General features: G+C 38.0%; 1 non-coding gene across 1 annotated transcript; it reads right to left on the bottom strand.

Annotated features, from left to right (window-relative positions):
- Positions 1-1,872: 1,872 nt before the first annotated feature.
- On the bottom strand, positions 1,873-1,980 carry LOC112731083 (small nucleolar RNA R71). The gene has a single exon (XR_003166876.1). It is a non-coding gene; the product is annotated as a small nucleolar RNA R71 (small nucleolar RNA).
- Positions 1,981-16,550: the final 14,570 nt, after the last annotated feature.

Raw genomic sequence — 16,550 nt, 5'->3', positions numbered from 1 at the left:
TTTTGAATCCCTTTATTTTCTTCTCCACTCAATTTTTGAAAAATCACAAAAAATTTTTATAAAACCATAAAAATAAAAAATATTTTATGTTTCTTGTTTGAGTCTAGTATCAATTTTTATGTTTGGTGTCAATTGCATATTTTTATTCTTCTTGCATTTTTCGAATATATGCATTATGTTCTTCATTGATCTTCAAGTTGTTCTTGATGTTTTACTTGCTCTGATCTTTAAATTCTCTTGTTTTGTGTGTTTTGTTGTTTTTCTTATGCATTCTCAAATTGTTAGTGTCTCTTATATGAAAATTTTAAGTTTGGTGTCCTGCATGCATTGTTTGTTTGATTTGAAGTTGCATTTTTTTATTGTTTCTCATCATCAAAAATTCAAAAATATTTTCAAAACTATGTCTTTTCAAGTCAATAATACAGGGAATTGAAGATTCAGAACATTCAGCAAAGGAATCAAACAGAAAAAGCTGGGCGTTCAAAACACCTAGTGAAGAAGGAAAACTGGCATTTAAACGCCAGCCGGGGTGCCTGGCTGGGCGTTTAACGCCCAAAAGGGTAGCATTTTGGGCGTTAAACACCAGAATGGATACCATTCTGAGCCTTTAACGCCAGAAGGACACTAGAGGGAAGATTTTGTTTTTAATTCAAATCTTTTTCAAATTTTCATAATTTTTCAAAATCAAATCTTTTTCAAATCATATCTTTTCAATCATATCTTTTCAAAATCAATTTCTTTTCAATTTTTTTATTTATTACTATTTTCGAAAATTCTTTCTACAATTAATAATTTAATTCAAAAATTTTGTAGTTGTTACTTGCCTATTAAGAAAGGATCAAAAGTTTTAATTCTAGAATCATATCTTCTAATTTCTTGTTAGTCAAGTAATCAATTTTAATTTTAAAACTTTCTCTTTTTAATTTGATTTTCAATCATATCTTCTCAATCATATCTTTTCAATCACATCTTTTTCAAAATTAATTTTCAATCATATCTTTTTAATTTCTAATTTCAAAATCTTTTTCAAAATCACTTAATTTCTTTCCCAATTTTAGTTTTCGAAAATCATTAATCAAATTTTCAAAATTTCTTTTAATTATTTCAAAATCTTTTACTTTAATTTCGAAAATTCTTCCCCTCTTCTCACATCCTTCTATTTAAGGACTAACACTCCTCCACTATCAACAATTCAAACTCTATCCCTCTTGATAAGTTCGAATTCTTCTCTTTCTACCTTCTCCTTCTATTCTTCTTTTCCTCTGACACCTCAAGAAATATCTATACTGTAACATAGAGGATTCCATACTTTTTTATTCTCTACTCTTTCATATGAGCAAGAGCAAAGACAAAGGCATCCTTGTTAAAGCTGATCCTGAACCTGAAAGGACCTTGAAGAGAAAGCTAAGAGAAGCTAAGGCACAACTCTCTCTAGAGGGCCTAACAGAGCTCTTCAAGGAGGAAGAAGCCATGGCAGCCGAAAACAATAATGCCAACAATGCAAGGAAGGTGCTTGGTGACTTTAGTGCACCTACTCCCGACTTCTATGGGAGAAACATCTCAATCCCTGCCATTGGAGCAAACAACTTTGAGCTTAAGCCTCAATTAGTTTCTCTAATGCAACAGAATTGCAAGTTTCATGGACTTCCATTGGAAGATCCTCATCAGTTTTTAGCTGAATTCTTGTAAATCTGTGACACTGTCAAGACCAATAGGGTTGATCCTGAGGTCTATAGACTTATGCTTTTTCCCTTTGCTGTAAGAGACAGAGCTAGAACATGGTTGGATTCACAACCTAAAGAAAGCCTAAACTCTTGGGAAAAGCTAGTTAATGCCTTCTTGGCAAAGTTCTTTCCACCTCAAAAATTGAGCAAGCTTAGAGTGGAAGTCCAAACCTTCAGACAGAAGGAAGGTGAATCCCTCTATGAAGCTTGGGAAAGATACAAGCAATTGATCAGAAGGTGCCCTTCTGACATGCTTTCAGAATGGAGCATCATAGGTATATTCTATGATGGTCTGTCTGAACTATCCAAGATGTCATTGGATAGCTCTGCTGGAGGATCTCTTCATCTGAAGAAGATGTCTGCAGAAGCTCAGGAACTCATTGAAATGGTTGCAAATAACCAATTCATGTACACTTCTGAAAAGAATCCTGTGAATAATGGGACAAATCAGAAGAAAAGAGTTCCTGAAATTGATACTCTGAATGCCATATTGGCTCAGAATAAAATATTGACTCAGCAAGTCAATATGATCTCTCAGAGTCTGTCTGGAATACAAGCAGCAACAGGTAGTACTAAAGAAGCTTCCTCTGAAGAAGAAGCTTATGACCCTGAGAACCCTGCAATGGAAGAGGTGAATTACATGGGAGAATCCTATGGAAACACCTATAATCCTTCATGGAGAAATCATCCAAATCTCTCATGAAAGGATTAACAGAGACCTCAATAAGGCTTCAACAACAGTAGTGGTGGAAGAAACAGGTTTAGCAATAGCAAGCCTTTTCCATCATCTTCTCAGCAACAAACAGGTTTATACGCTTTTTGGCATTGTTTTTAATATATTTTTAGTATATTTTAGTTAGTTTTATTATATTTTTATTAGTTTTTATTTAAAAATCACTTTTCTGGACTTTACTATGAGTTTGTGTATTTTTCTGTGATTTCAGGTATTTTCTGGCTGAAATTGAGGGACCTGAGCAAAAATCTGATTCAGAAGCTGAAAAAGGACTGCAGATGCTGTTGGATTCTGATCTCCCTGCACTCGAAGTGGATTTTCTGGAGCTACAGAAGCCCAATTAGTGCGCTCTTAATTGAGTTGGAAAGTAGACATCCTGGGCTTTCCAGCAATATATAATAGTCTATACTTTGTTCGAGATTTGATGGCCCAAACAGGCGTTCCAAGTCAGCTCAATAATTCTGGCATTTAACGCCAGAACTGGCACAAAAGCTGGAGTTAAATGCCCAAACTGGCACAAAAGCTGGCGTTTAACTCCAAGAAAAGTCTCTACACATGGAAGCTTCAATGCTCCACCCAAGCAAACACCTTGTGGGCCCGGAAGAAGATTTCTGCATTAATTACCTATTTCTGTAACCCTAGGCTACTAGTTTTCTATAAATAGGACCTTTTGCTATTGTATTTTCACACTTTCACATACCTTTTGATCTTTATGTTCATGTTCGGGGGCTGGCCTCACGGCCATGCCTGGACCTTTTGTTCTTATGTATTTTCAACGGTGGAGTTTCTACACACCATAGATTAAGGTGTGGAGCTCTGCTGTTCTTCATGAATTAATATAAGTACTATTGTTTTTCTATTCAACTCAAGTCTATTTCTTCTCCAAGATATTCACTCGCACCCAAAAACATGTTGAATGTGATGATTATATGAAACTCATCACCATTCTCACCTATGAATGCATGACTGACAACCACTTCCGTTCTACATGCAGACAAGCTTGAATGTGTATCTCTTGGGTTTCTAATCTAAGATTAGAACCTTCGTGGTATAGGCTAGAATTATTGGCGGCCATTCCTGAGATCCAGAATGTCTAAACCTTGTCTGTGGTATTCTGAGTAGGATCTGGAAAAGGATGACTGTGACAAGCTTCAAACTCGCGAGTGTTGGGCGTGTGACAGACGCAAAAGGATCAATGGATCCTTTTCCAACATGATCGAGAACCGACAGATGATTAGCCGTGCGGTGACAGCGTGCGTAGAACATTTTCACTGAGAGGACGGGAAGTAGCCATTGACAATGGTGATGCCCAACATAAAGCTTGCCATGGAAAGGAGTATGAATGATTGGAAGAAGGCAATAGGAAAGCAGAGGTTCAAGAGGAACAAAGCATCTTCATACGCTTATCCGAAATTCCTACCAATGAATTACATAAGTATCTCTATCTTTATTTTATGTTTTATTTATCTTTTAATTATCAATTCTCCATCACCATCTGAATCCGCCTGACTGAGATTTACAAGGTGACCATAGCTTGCTTCAAGCCGACAATCTCCGTGGGATCGACCCTTACTCACGTAAGGTATTACTTGGACGACCCAGTGCACTTGCTCGTTAGTTGTGCGGAATTGTGACAAAGTGTGATTCACATTTGAGAGCTCCAAGTCTTTGGCGCCATTGTTGATGATCACAATTTTGTGCACCAATCCGCTTGACTAATTCATCAATTAATTAAAGCTGCTCGAATTTGCCAATCTCTGTGGATACGATCCCACTCCACTGTGGGTTATTACTTAACGATAATTTTGGTGCGCTTGCCAAAAGAACTAATTCACCAATTTTTGAATGGGGTGTGAATTGGATTCATCATATATATATATTGATTAAAAATATAAAATCAAACATAACATGTCAATGCACATGGATATTTTATTTTTCTGGTCTCACATGAGTAGGTACCCAAATTCCAAATATTTTGTCAATGAAACACTGTACACTTTCATCTACCCAAGTTCCAACAGTTCCCCACACTTAATTGACACACAATCTCTAACTTAAGCTAACCAAAGATTCAATTTGGGGTAATTAATTTGTTTTTCCACTTAAGGCTAGTGATGTGATAAAATATAGAACAAAAGGGGATTAAAAAGGCTCAAAGTGGCGAATAAAGGTGATTGAAAGGGTAGACTATTTGGGATAAGTGTGGTAATAACAAATGATGGCCTCAATCATATACAAGCATGTAAATACTCTAAACAATGGACATATATAATGGAACAAAATATAGATTACAATCACAGAGAAGGAAACACACAAGAATAAAACAGCATGGTTAAATAATGTAACCATGTAATTAAGCTCAAATCTCACAGGTTGTGTGTTCTTAGCTATCAACCATGTTCCAAATTACAATCTTCAAACAAGTTTATCACAAAAGTTTTAATTTAAATTAGTAAAATACTATAAAAAGGGTCTTGAAAAGAAATTTATTACTTTAATCAAGTAGTGGTAAAATATGCACAAAATCAAACAAACATGCAATCAAACATGCAAATGCAACAACTAATTTAAGAAGGAAAATTAAATATTGGTGTTGAGAAGGAAATAACTAACCCATGGAAGTCAGGACCGACCTCCCCATACTTAAAGATTGCACTGTCCTTGGTGCATGCTGAGATGTGCAAGTGGACGAGTTGCTACAACTGATGCTTTTCTCCAAAGAATGTGCAGATTGACTTGTCGGTCGCACCATATAGAAGTTCTTCCTTTCCCTTCTTCGGTGGCCATCCTGAAAGAAGAAGAAAAAGAAGAAAAGTGACCCAAGAACAAAGATATAAAACAAATAAAATATGCTTGGGTTAATGCCAAATAATGAGGGTCTCAATTACATGGTAGCTACAACATGTAAGTGAGAAAATAGTAGAAGCAAATGGCATATCAATAGTGCGAAAATTGCAACAAAGGGGAAGAGTGTGGGTAATGAGGGACAATATAAATTCATGTCAATGCAAAAGAAACACAGGTATCATAAAAGATTGGCATTGACAGATAAATAATAGCACCCAACAGTGTAAAAACAAGTCACTGAGCACCAAAATAATACCAGAAAAGATACAACATTTGGATAAGAACATTTAACACCAATGGTAAAATAATAATTTAGAGAAGAAAATAAAAATATGCATAAAAATAAAATGCAATGAATGAAAGTATGCAAATAAATTAAGTAAAATAGAATGAAAGTAAAGAAGGATGAGAAGTTAAAGAGATGAAGAAGAAGAAAGTAAGAAAGGTGGAAGAAAGAAGGAGAAAAGAGAGAAGAAAGGAGAAGGGAATGAAAAACGGAACGTGACGCGTGCGCGGTCATCACGCGTATGCGTAAAAACAGAGACAGCCATGCGACGCGTAAGCGTCGCCCACGCTTACGCGTGGATGGCAAAAATCGCACAATGACGCGTGAGCGTCGGTCACGTGGATGTGTGATGACTCGCACGCTTCCAGCACAGTGGCTGCACAACTTTCTGTCCAATTCATCTTTTACGCCGATTTTTCTTTCCACGCGTACGAGTCGCTGACGCTTACGCGTGGATTGGCGATAACGTAGGGGATGCATACGCATGAGGCACGCATACGCGTGGGTCTGGTTGTGCGCCTAGCATGCCAGCCGCACGATTCCATCAGAACTCTCTGTTCGTTGGATGGAAGAGCCAAATTGAACTCGACGCCCACGCGTGGCCTACGCGCACGCATGGGTTGCCCATCTCTTTTTTTTAATGCAGTATGCAGAATGCAAAATGCAGATGCTGATGCAAGTATTATGAATAAACACTAAGAAAAATAGAATAAAATAAAACTTAAGAATAAAACAAAACAAAATAAAACTAAGACTGAAAAAGAACGATCATACCATGGTGGGTTGTCTCCCACTTAGCACTTTTAGTTAAAGTCCTTAAGTTGGACACTTGGTGAGCTCCTTGTCATGGTGGCTTATGCTTGAACTCATCCAGGAATCCCAACCAGTGTTTGTAATTCCAATAGCCTCCGGGATCCCACACTAGTTGCATAAAGCCTTCAAGCAAGTTAAAGCAAGTGACAAGGCTCTAAGAGTGTTGATTGCTAGAATGAATTCCGGGGTCCCAAACCTTGCTTTTGCACCTATCTTCTTGTTGATCATCATTTTTCCATTTGGGTGGTGAGAAATTGGAATTCTTACTGAGACATCCAAACAACTTCCTAGACCTATTCAATCGAGCTCTACATCAATCCTTGTACTTCAATTTGGAGCATGCAACTGTATTGAACCTTGCATGACAACTTTTACCACTAACCATCTCCCTCTTACTCTTATAGCCACAAAGAGCTCTAAGTTGCCCATCCGTCTCAAGCAAAGCATATTCAAGTGGGCTAATTAAGCTTAGAGATGAAAGATTTACCCACTTGAATGAAGGAATGGATGGTGATGGCTTTGGGGGAGAGGTCTCCAACAACTTTCGCAAGGTGATTTCCAGCTCCATTCCTTTGAGCTCTTCCTTGACAACTTCCACCTCTTTGCAAGCTTCTTCAATTTCAACCTCTCCCTTTTGTTCAATGGGAGAAGGTTCAATTATAGGTGAAAGCTCATGAATTATTGAACCTATCTCATGATCAACCACTTCCAAGTCTTCAACCATGATATGCCTTGGAGGTTATACACCCTCCTCAACATCAAATTCAAATGTCTTGGAAGGAGGCTCTTTGACTTGACTTTCCTATAGAGGTTCCGCATCTCCTAGGTCTTCAACCACTTCCTCTTCTTCAATAATTCCGACTTTCTCCACTTGCTCTAGTACAAAATCCAGCTCCTCCTTGTTGATTTCCACCTCTTGATAATGTTCGTCAAGGGTCTCTACTACCTTCACCTTTAGGGTCTCCTCTAGCCTCTTGTGAAGTATGAGATCCATTTCATCCCTAAGACGATCCCTTCTCTCTTGTTCCATGTCACTAGCATAATTGGGATCGTGTTGCTCTTGGATTGATGGATGTGGGTGCTTTTCCATGGAGGGCGGTGATGGGATGGAGAGATCATTATGTGGTTGAAAAGGAGGTGCACTAGAGCTTGAGGGTTGATTGTTGGGAGTATTCAATGATCCAATATGTGAGGCGAGAGCTTGTAAAGCAGAGGTCAGACTGTTTAAGGTAGAGTTAAGTGTGTTCTCCATGGTCTTTTGTCTTTGGTGAATGACACTAAGAGTGTTGTTATCCAATGGAGGTTGGGGTGGATAGGAGGGTTCATAAGGCTCATAGGGTGGTTGGTATGATGGATAAGGGTTAGGGTCATATGGAGGTGAATGGTGGAAAGGGGCTTGTGAGTGTGGTGGTTCAAAGCTATGTTGAGGAGGTGGTTCATAAGCATATGGTAGAGCTTGTTGGTAACTACAAGGGGGTCCACTATATTCATCATCTTGGTACGCACCCTGAAATGGCTCTTGACCATAGTAATTTGGTGGGGGTTGGTTGTCACGAAGAGGTCCACCAGAACTATTGTCTTGGTATGCATCATAGAATGGTTGCTGGTTATAGCGCATTGGAGGGGGTTGTTGCCAAGAGGGTTGATCAAATCCTTGTGGCTCCTCCCATCTTTGATTGTTCCAACCTTGATGCATGTTCTCATTATAGCGTCCATTTCCTGCAGCATAATTAGAACTAAACTCATAGGCAAAGGGGTGAGAATTCATAGCAGCAAGTAAAAATAAAAACTAATAAAAATTAAAGAAAATAAATTCCTAAAACTAGAAACACTAATAAAGAAACGAAAAAGTAAATATTTACAATAACCAATAATAAAGCACACGTTTGCAATTCCCCGGCAACGGCTCCATTTTGACGAATAGATTTTTGTTAGTAAAGAATTTTGCAAATAAATTCCCATTGCAAGTATAGTTTCTAAACCAACAAAGAATCCTTTCGTACAAAAATTTGTTTGTCACTAAAGCAAACCCAATAAAAATAATAACCGAAGTATTTAAACCTCAGGTCGTCTCTCAAGGAATTGCAGTGAGGTGTATTTATTATTGGTTATAGAAGATTATCTTTTTGGGGTTTTTGAATAAGGAACAAGAAAAAGTAATTTGTAAGAATTAAATTAATAACTAATAAAGCTTTTAGCAAGGTATGAAAACTGGACGTCCTATCCTAGTTATCCTTATCAATTGTGATGAGAATTGTTCATTACTCCCACTTAGTTAACCCTTACTAAATAAAAGAAAGTCAAGTGGACTAATCAACTTGATTCCTCAAGTCCTAGTCAACTCCTAAGGAAAAACTAGCTTTAGAGGGATCCAAACCAACCAGAAAATTCCAATTATCAATCAACAAAGGATTTTGATAACTCAAGTGTCTCCAATTAATCAATTCAAGCTAAGAATGTAAAAAGTTAAATTAAAATCATAAATATGAAATACCTCAAATTGCATTAAATAAGAAAATCAATTCTAACATGGAGTTCATAAACCAAATTGACAACATAAAGTAATCAACAAGGAAAAGAAATAAACTAGAAAGCTAGAACAAATAAAAGTAGAAAAGAAATTAAATTAAAGGAACATTGAACCTGGCATTGAGAAGAAATAAACCTAAAGCTAAGAGAAATCCTAAAACCTAGAGAGACGAGAGATCCTCTTTCTCTAGAAAACTACATCTAAAACCTAAATTGTGAATAATGAGAAGTTGTATCAATGAATTCCTTGATTCCCCCACTTTGTAGCCTCTAATATGTGTTTTCTGGGCCAAAAACTGGGTCAAAAACAGCCCAGAAATCGCTCTGATACGTCCAGCACGTGGCTCTGTCACGCGTACGCGTCGCCCTCGCGTACGCGTCGTTTGTCTGCCGCACTATCCACGCGTAAGCGTCATCCACGCCTATGCGTCACCTAACAGCAAGGCAACTATGGCAAATTATATATCATTTCGAAGCCCCAGATGTTAGCTTTCCAACGCAACTAAAAGCGCTTCATTTGGACTTATGTAGTTCAATTTATGGTTAGTTTAGTACGAAGAGGTCAGGCTGGACAGCTTTAGTAATTCCTTCAATTTCTTGTATTCCTTCCACTTTTGCATGCTTCCTTTCCATCCTCTAAACCATTCCTGCCCTATACACCCTGAAATCACTTAACACACATATCAAGGCATTGAATGGTAATAAGAGAGGATTAAACATAGCAAATTTAAGGCCAAAGAAGCATGTTTTCAATTATAGCACGAAATTAGGAAGGAAAATGTAAAACATGCGAATTATATGAATAAGTGTGAGTTTAGTGGATAAAATCCACTCAATTAAGTACAAAATGTACCACAAAATAGTGGTGCATCACTCCAGCTCCTCAATTTCAGCCAGAAAATACCTGAAACTACATAAAAATACAAAAACTTATAGTAGAATCCAAAAATGTGAATTTAACACTAAAACCTGTAAAAAATTAATAAAAACTAAACAAAACATATTAAAAACTTTATGAAAACAATACGAAAAAGCGTATAATTACACAGGGGTTTTGCGATTTTAGAAAAATCTTTTATGAACCTCCTGTAAAATCCTGCATGTCATAGGAAACTTCTGATTGCCTTGACATTATTGGGTGGTGGTAATTTTTCAATCACTTCCACCTTAGCTTGATCTACTTCTATTCCCTTGTTTGAAATTCGATGCCAAAGAACAATGCCTTCAGTCACCAGGAAGTGGTGATAAACCCCAATTTTGTGGTTTATCTTATGCTTAATTTGGGGGATTTTATTAACTTTTCTCACATTTATTCAATGAAATAGCATGGTTTTGTAATTCTCCCTTGATTTGTGCTTGAGTATAAAAACATGCTTTTTAGGCCCTTAAATTAGTGATTTTGATTCACTTTAATTCCGTTCGATGCCTTGATGTGTTTGCTGAGTGATTTCAGGTTCATAAGGCAAGTATTGGATGGAAAAAATAAGGAGGAAAGCATTGAAAGTGGAGAATACATGAAGAAACAAAGATTGGGAATGCACCAATGGACGGGCACGCATACAAGGCGTGCACGTGCAAAAGTGGTTTTACATAGAGACGCGCATGCGTACATGCTGCGTCCGCGCGGATGAAGAATTTACCAATCGACGCGCACGCGCACATGACGCGCACGCGCCGATACTCTCACATGGCCCACTTGAAGGCAAAACGCTGGGGGCAATTTCTGAGCTACCCTGGCCCAAATCCAACTTGTTTCTGAGTGTATTTCATGCAGAATTGAAGTCCAAGCAAAGGGGGAGCAATTTTTTAGTAGCTTAGCATCATGTAGGTTAGTTTCTAGAGAGAGAATCTCCCACTTCTCTCTAGAATTAGGTTAGGTTAATCCATCTTAGATCTAGGCATGATTTCTTGATTTCATCTTGTTTCCTTTACAATTTCTTGTTCTACTACTCTATTCTTCTTAGTTCTCTTGTCAATTTTACCTTTATGACTCTTTTATGTTTATGGATGCTCATGTTGGATTTTGTTTACTTTTAATGAAATTGAATGTTTGATGCCCTTTTGATGATGATTTGGATTGTTGATTTACTTTTCTTGCAATTGGTAGTTGGTAGATTTACTATTTTTTTTTGCACTTTTACCATGCTTCCTTTTATGCATTCCAAGTGTTTGACAAAATGCTTGGTTGGTCTTTAGAGTAGATTTTGAGCATTCTTGGCTTGGAAAGAGTAATTAGGCAATCTTGAGTCATGAAAACCCAACTCATGTTGGTGATCTAGAGTTGTTAGTTAATATTATTTCCATTGACTCTAATCTTTTGCTAATTCAATTAGTGAGTTGATTAGGACACTTGGATTGAGATTAACTAGTCTTGTTTGACTTTCTCTCATAGAAGATAACTTATACCTTCTTCTAATGTTGGAGATGACGAAATAGGATAAATTCTTGTTAATTATTGTTATGATTAGTGACTAGGATAGAAAGCCTATGATCTCAAACCTTGCCATGAATGTCTCTCTTTATTACTTGCCTTCTTTAAATATTTGCTTGATTTACTTTTCTTGTCATTTACTTTATCGCCACTTTTATCAACCAAACCCCTTGTTCTTCATAGCCAATAATTGAGCACTTCATTGCAATTCCTTGTGAGACGACCCAGAGTCTAAATACTACATTTAATTTTTATTTGGGGTTTGTACTTGTGACAAAACCATATTTTAATTTGATGTGAGAGTTGTTTGTTGGTTTGGAGCTATGCTTACAACAAAATTCTTCTTTCTATAAGAGAAATTCCTATCCAACACGATTCTTTCGTATCAAGTGGCATTTCTCCCAATTTAGAACTAGGTTTGTCTCTTGTCATCTTTTCAGAACCAGGGCCAGATGATCAAGACAGGAGTCAAACGAGTCTCTAAAAATAGAGAATTCATCCATGAATACTTCAAGGAACTTCTCTACCTTATCAGAGAAGATGGATAACATACATCTTTGAAAGGTGGCAGGTGCATTACACAGGCTAAATGGCATTCGCCTGTAGGCAAAAACGCTAGATGGGCATGTGAATACTGTCTTTTCTTGATCCTGTGGATCCATTGCTATTTAATTGTACCCGGAATATCCATCCAAGAAATAATAAAAAGCATGCCCTGCTAGTCTTTCTAGCATTTAGTCAATGAATGGTAAAGAAAAGTGATCCTTTATGGTGGCGTCATTGAGTCTTCTATAGTCAATGCACATACGCCACCCTGTAACTGTCCTTTTAGGGATTAGTTCATTCTTTTCATTATGAACCACTGTCATGCCTCCCTTCTTGGGTACAACTTGGACAGGGTTCATCCCCAGGGACTGTCAAAAATGGGATAAATAATCCCAGCCTCCCAGAGCTTAGTGACTTCCTTTTGCACTACTTCCTTCATAGCCGGATTCAATCGCCTTTGTGGTTGCACCACTGGTTTGGCATTATCCTCCAGCAGGATTTTATGCATGCATTGGGCTGGGCTAATGTCCTTAAGGTCATTTATAGTCCACCAGGGAATCAATGAGGTCAATGCTCATGCATTCCTCAGGGACATCTGGATGCTGCATAGCTTTGACAGCATTTAGTACGAACTTCTTCTCATTGACTCTCAGGGTTACTTTCCCCTTTTCAACATCAATGAGGGTCCGTCCCGTAACTAGGAAGGGTCTCCCTAGGATAAGGGATGGACTCTTGTGCCCTTCCATATACAGCACCACGAAGTCAGTAGGAAAAGCAAATGGTCAAACCCTAACAATCATGTCTTCAATCACGCCTGATAGTATATTAATGGAACCATCAGCAAGCTGAAGGCATATGCGGGTTGGTTTGACTTCCTCAGTCAAACAGAGCTTCTATATTAAAGAAGCAGGTATTAGGTTGATGCTTGCTCCAAGGTCACATAGAGCTGTCCTTGCACAAGCATCACCTAGAGTACATGGTATCATAAAGCTTTCAGGATCCTTAAGTTTCTCTGGTAAGCTGTTCTGAATTATTGCACTGCATTCTTCAGTGAGGAGGACTGTTTCTGTCTCTCTCCAATCCTTCTTATGACTTAAGATGTCCTTCATGAACTTATCATAAGAAGGTATCTATTCAAGAGCCTCTACAAAAGGGATCTTGATCTCTAATGTTCTGAGATAATCCGCAAAGCGCGCAAACTGTTTATCCTTTTCCTTTTGACAGAGTTTCTGAGGAAATAGAATCTTAGCCTTATACTCATCAATCTTGGTTGATAGAGACCGAATGCCATGTGTGTTGGAAGGGGAGTTACTAGCTTGCTTAGGAGGGTTGTTATCAATATGTGTCTGACCTCCCGTGCTTGGGCATTCAACGCCCTTGTTGCTGCCCCCTTCCTGGCATTTGACGCCAGGGGCATCACTCCCTTGTGGGTGTTCAACGCCAAGGGTGCTGCCTCCTTGGGCATTTGAATGCCCAATCTCTGCCCTTTATTGGTGTTCAACGCCAGGAGTGATACCTTCTTGGGCATTTGAATGTCCAAAGTTGTCTTGTGCAGAGATCTGGTTATCTTCTGTCAGTTGTTTTTTTCTAACCTCTTGTTGTTTTGAGGTTGGGTATTCAAGGCTTTCCCACTCCTTAGTTGAATAGCATGGCATTCATCTGTTATCTGCTTAGATAACTGCTGCCTTATTTGACTTAACTGAGCTTCTACATTTCTGTTAGAAGCTTGGGTTTCTCATAAAGCCTCTTGTAATTCCAGTATTTACTGGGTAAGGGCGTGTAGTTGCTGAGTCAATGGGCTATCTTGCTCTGAAGGGTTAGGTTTAGTAGATATTTCCTTAACCTCTCCTTTCATAGAAGTCTCAGTAGATGAGTACAGATGTTGATTAGTGGCAACTGTCTCAATGAGCTCTTGAGCTTCTTCAATGGTCTTTTTCATGTGTATGGAACCACCAACAGAGTGATCCAAATATATTCTAGCCATGTTTGAAAGTCTATAATAAAAGATGTCTAATTGTACCCATTCTGAAAATATTTCAGTGGGACATTTCCTTAGCATCCTCATATACCTTCCCCAGGCATCATAAAGAGATTCATCATTTCAATGAATAGAATCACATAAATTGTCCAATTGCAAATATTTCCTTATATATACATATATCAGTGGTAACATATAAGGTACCAAAAATATGTACATTGGTGGTGCATGAATCCCCACACTTTCGTACAACTGTACCAGCAAGTGCACTGGGTCGTCCAAGTAATACCTGAGCGAGTCAGGGTTGATCTGTTTTGAAGCAAGCTATGGTTATCTTGCAGGTCCTAGTCAGGCAAAATTAGAAGTTGTTGGATTAAGACATGGGCAATCAGTAATAGAAATATTGCATAAATTACTTTTTATATTAGAAAGGAATCAGTAATAGGGATATGTTGAAGGATTGGAGTTGCTTTGTCTTTCTAAATTAACTCTGGTAGTACTGTCTCTTTGCTTGTGAATGACTTCTTCTATGGCAGGCTGTATGTGATCAACGCCATTGGCTGTGATCATTAGTCTCCTGTGCTTCAGATCAAACGCCATTGGCCGTGGTCTTCCAATCTGAACGAGGGTAAAGCTCTAGCAGTTCGTTCTCTTGGCGATCCTACTTAAAACGCCACAAACAAGGTCAAATCTTCCAGACCAGAGAATACTACTTTTTTAGGTTCTAGCCTCTACCACAGAGATCCTAATCTCTCTGGAAATTTCCTAAACTGGTGTCTCGAGAAGTCCCCAACGAAGTCATGGATTAGCCGTGTGAGAGATGTATAAACATAGCTGGTGGTTCGCGCTTTCTAGTCATATATTCACACGAACCCAAGTAGACACGGGTGTTTGTCAGGCATGCTGTCTTAATATGATGAACAGAGCTGATTGTCACTGATCATCCTATTCACCATGTTGAAGAACGAGTATACATCTTAGAATTAGATCAAACACGGATCGAAGAGAAACAGTAATACTTTGATAAATTCATAGGACTCAGCAGGCTCCTCCTCTAAACCTAGGAGGTTTAGAAACTCATACTGAAAGAAAAATACAATCGTAAAATGAAAATATGGTGTAAAGTGGATGAATATGGGCGAAGATCCCTAATACAGAATGATCTTCTACTTTAAATACTAAACTAATGACTAGTAAGGGTAAAATAGTCTTTCTAGTGCTAAAATCCACTTCTGGGGCCCACTTGGTGAGTGTTTGGGCTGCGATTTGATGAGATCCACGTGCTAGAAGACCTCTAGAGCATTGAACGCTGGCTAGGGGGTCCTCTCTGGGTGTTTGGATGCTGGTCCCTGTTCTTTGAGCGTTGGATGCCTGGAAGAGGGCAGGAAATTGATGTTGGACGCCAGTTTTGGACCTTCTAATCCAAAGCAAAGCATAAACTCTTATATATTGCTGGAAAGCTCTGAAAGTAAGCTTTTCATAGCCATTAAAAATTCTCCATTTGGACTTCTGTAGCTCCAAAAAAGCTCTTCCGACTGAAAGGAGGTCAGATTCGGACAGCATCTGCAGTGCTTTCTCTGTCCCTGAATCAGACTTTTGCTCCAGCTCCTCATTTTCAGGTAGAAAATACCTGGAACTTCATAAAAACACAAAAACTCATAGTAGAATCCAAAAATATAAATTTAACACTAAAACCTGTAAAAACTTAATAAAAGCTACACAAAACATACTAAAAACTATATGAAAACAATACCAAAAAGCGTATAAAATATTCGCTCATCAAGTGGCATCACTGAACACTCGCAAAAATGGTACAATGGACTGAGCATACTCCCAGTCTGAATCAGAAGGTACACCTCTCCCTTTTCCTCTACTCATCTCTCCTGCATATGTATTGTCTTTCAAAGCAAGCTACTCAAATGCTTTGCGATGCTTCAATGATACCTCTAATATTTGATAAGTAGAGTTCCACCTAGTCTCAACATCCATGCAAGGCAAGCCTTTATATTGATTTTTTTCTAGTTCAACACACTTTTGAAACCTAATGGCTCTAGATGGGAAAGATCTAACATATTTTACTACACTACGAATCCTTAAGACTGATTCATCGATCTTTTTCAACCCTTCTTTTACAATTAAGTTTAGAATATGTGCATAACACCTCATGTGAATAAAGTCACCATTCAAAAAAATGCTATTCCAAGAACTTAATCGCTGCTTCAGATATTTAATTGCGACATCATTAGACGATGCATTATCAACTGTCACACTAAATACCCGATTCAAATTTCAATTATTTAAACAAGATTCAATTGTCGTTCCTATGACCTCTCCTGAATGACTTGTCACTTGGCAAAAATTAAGTATTTTTTTTTATGTAATTTCCAATCTAAATCCACAAAGTGTGCTGTCAAACTCATATAAGTAAAATTTTGAATTGAAGTCCAAGTGTCAATTGCTAAACATACTCTACCACAATTTGCCGAGAGAAAATCTTGCAACTTCATCTTCTCTTTAGCATAAAGAGCTCCAATGTCACGTGCTAATGTAGTCCGTTAAGGAACTTTGAATCTTGGTTGTAGGGCATGCACAAATCTTTGGAATTTTGGGCTCTCAACAAAGCAAAATGGTAGTTTTTCTCTTATAAACATTTTTACAAGTGC

The sequence above is a fragment of the Arachis hypogaea genome, chromosome 12 (assembly GCF_003086295.3).
Source record: "Arachis hypogaea cultivar Tifrunner chromosome 12, arahy.Tifrunner.gnm2.J5K5, whole genome shotgun sequence".
NCBI lineage: Eukaryota > Viridiplantae > Streptophyta > Magnoliopsida > Fabales > Fabaceae > Arachis > Arachis hypogaea.
Note: the sequence above shows the minus strand (reverse complement) of the source record. Positions and strands in the feature narration are given on the sequence as shown.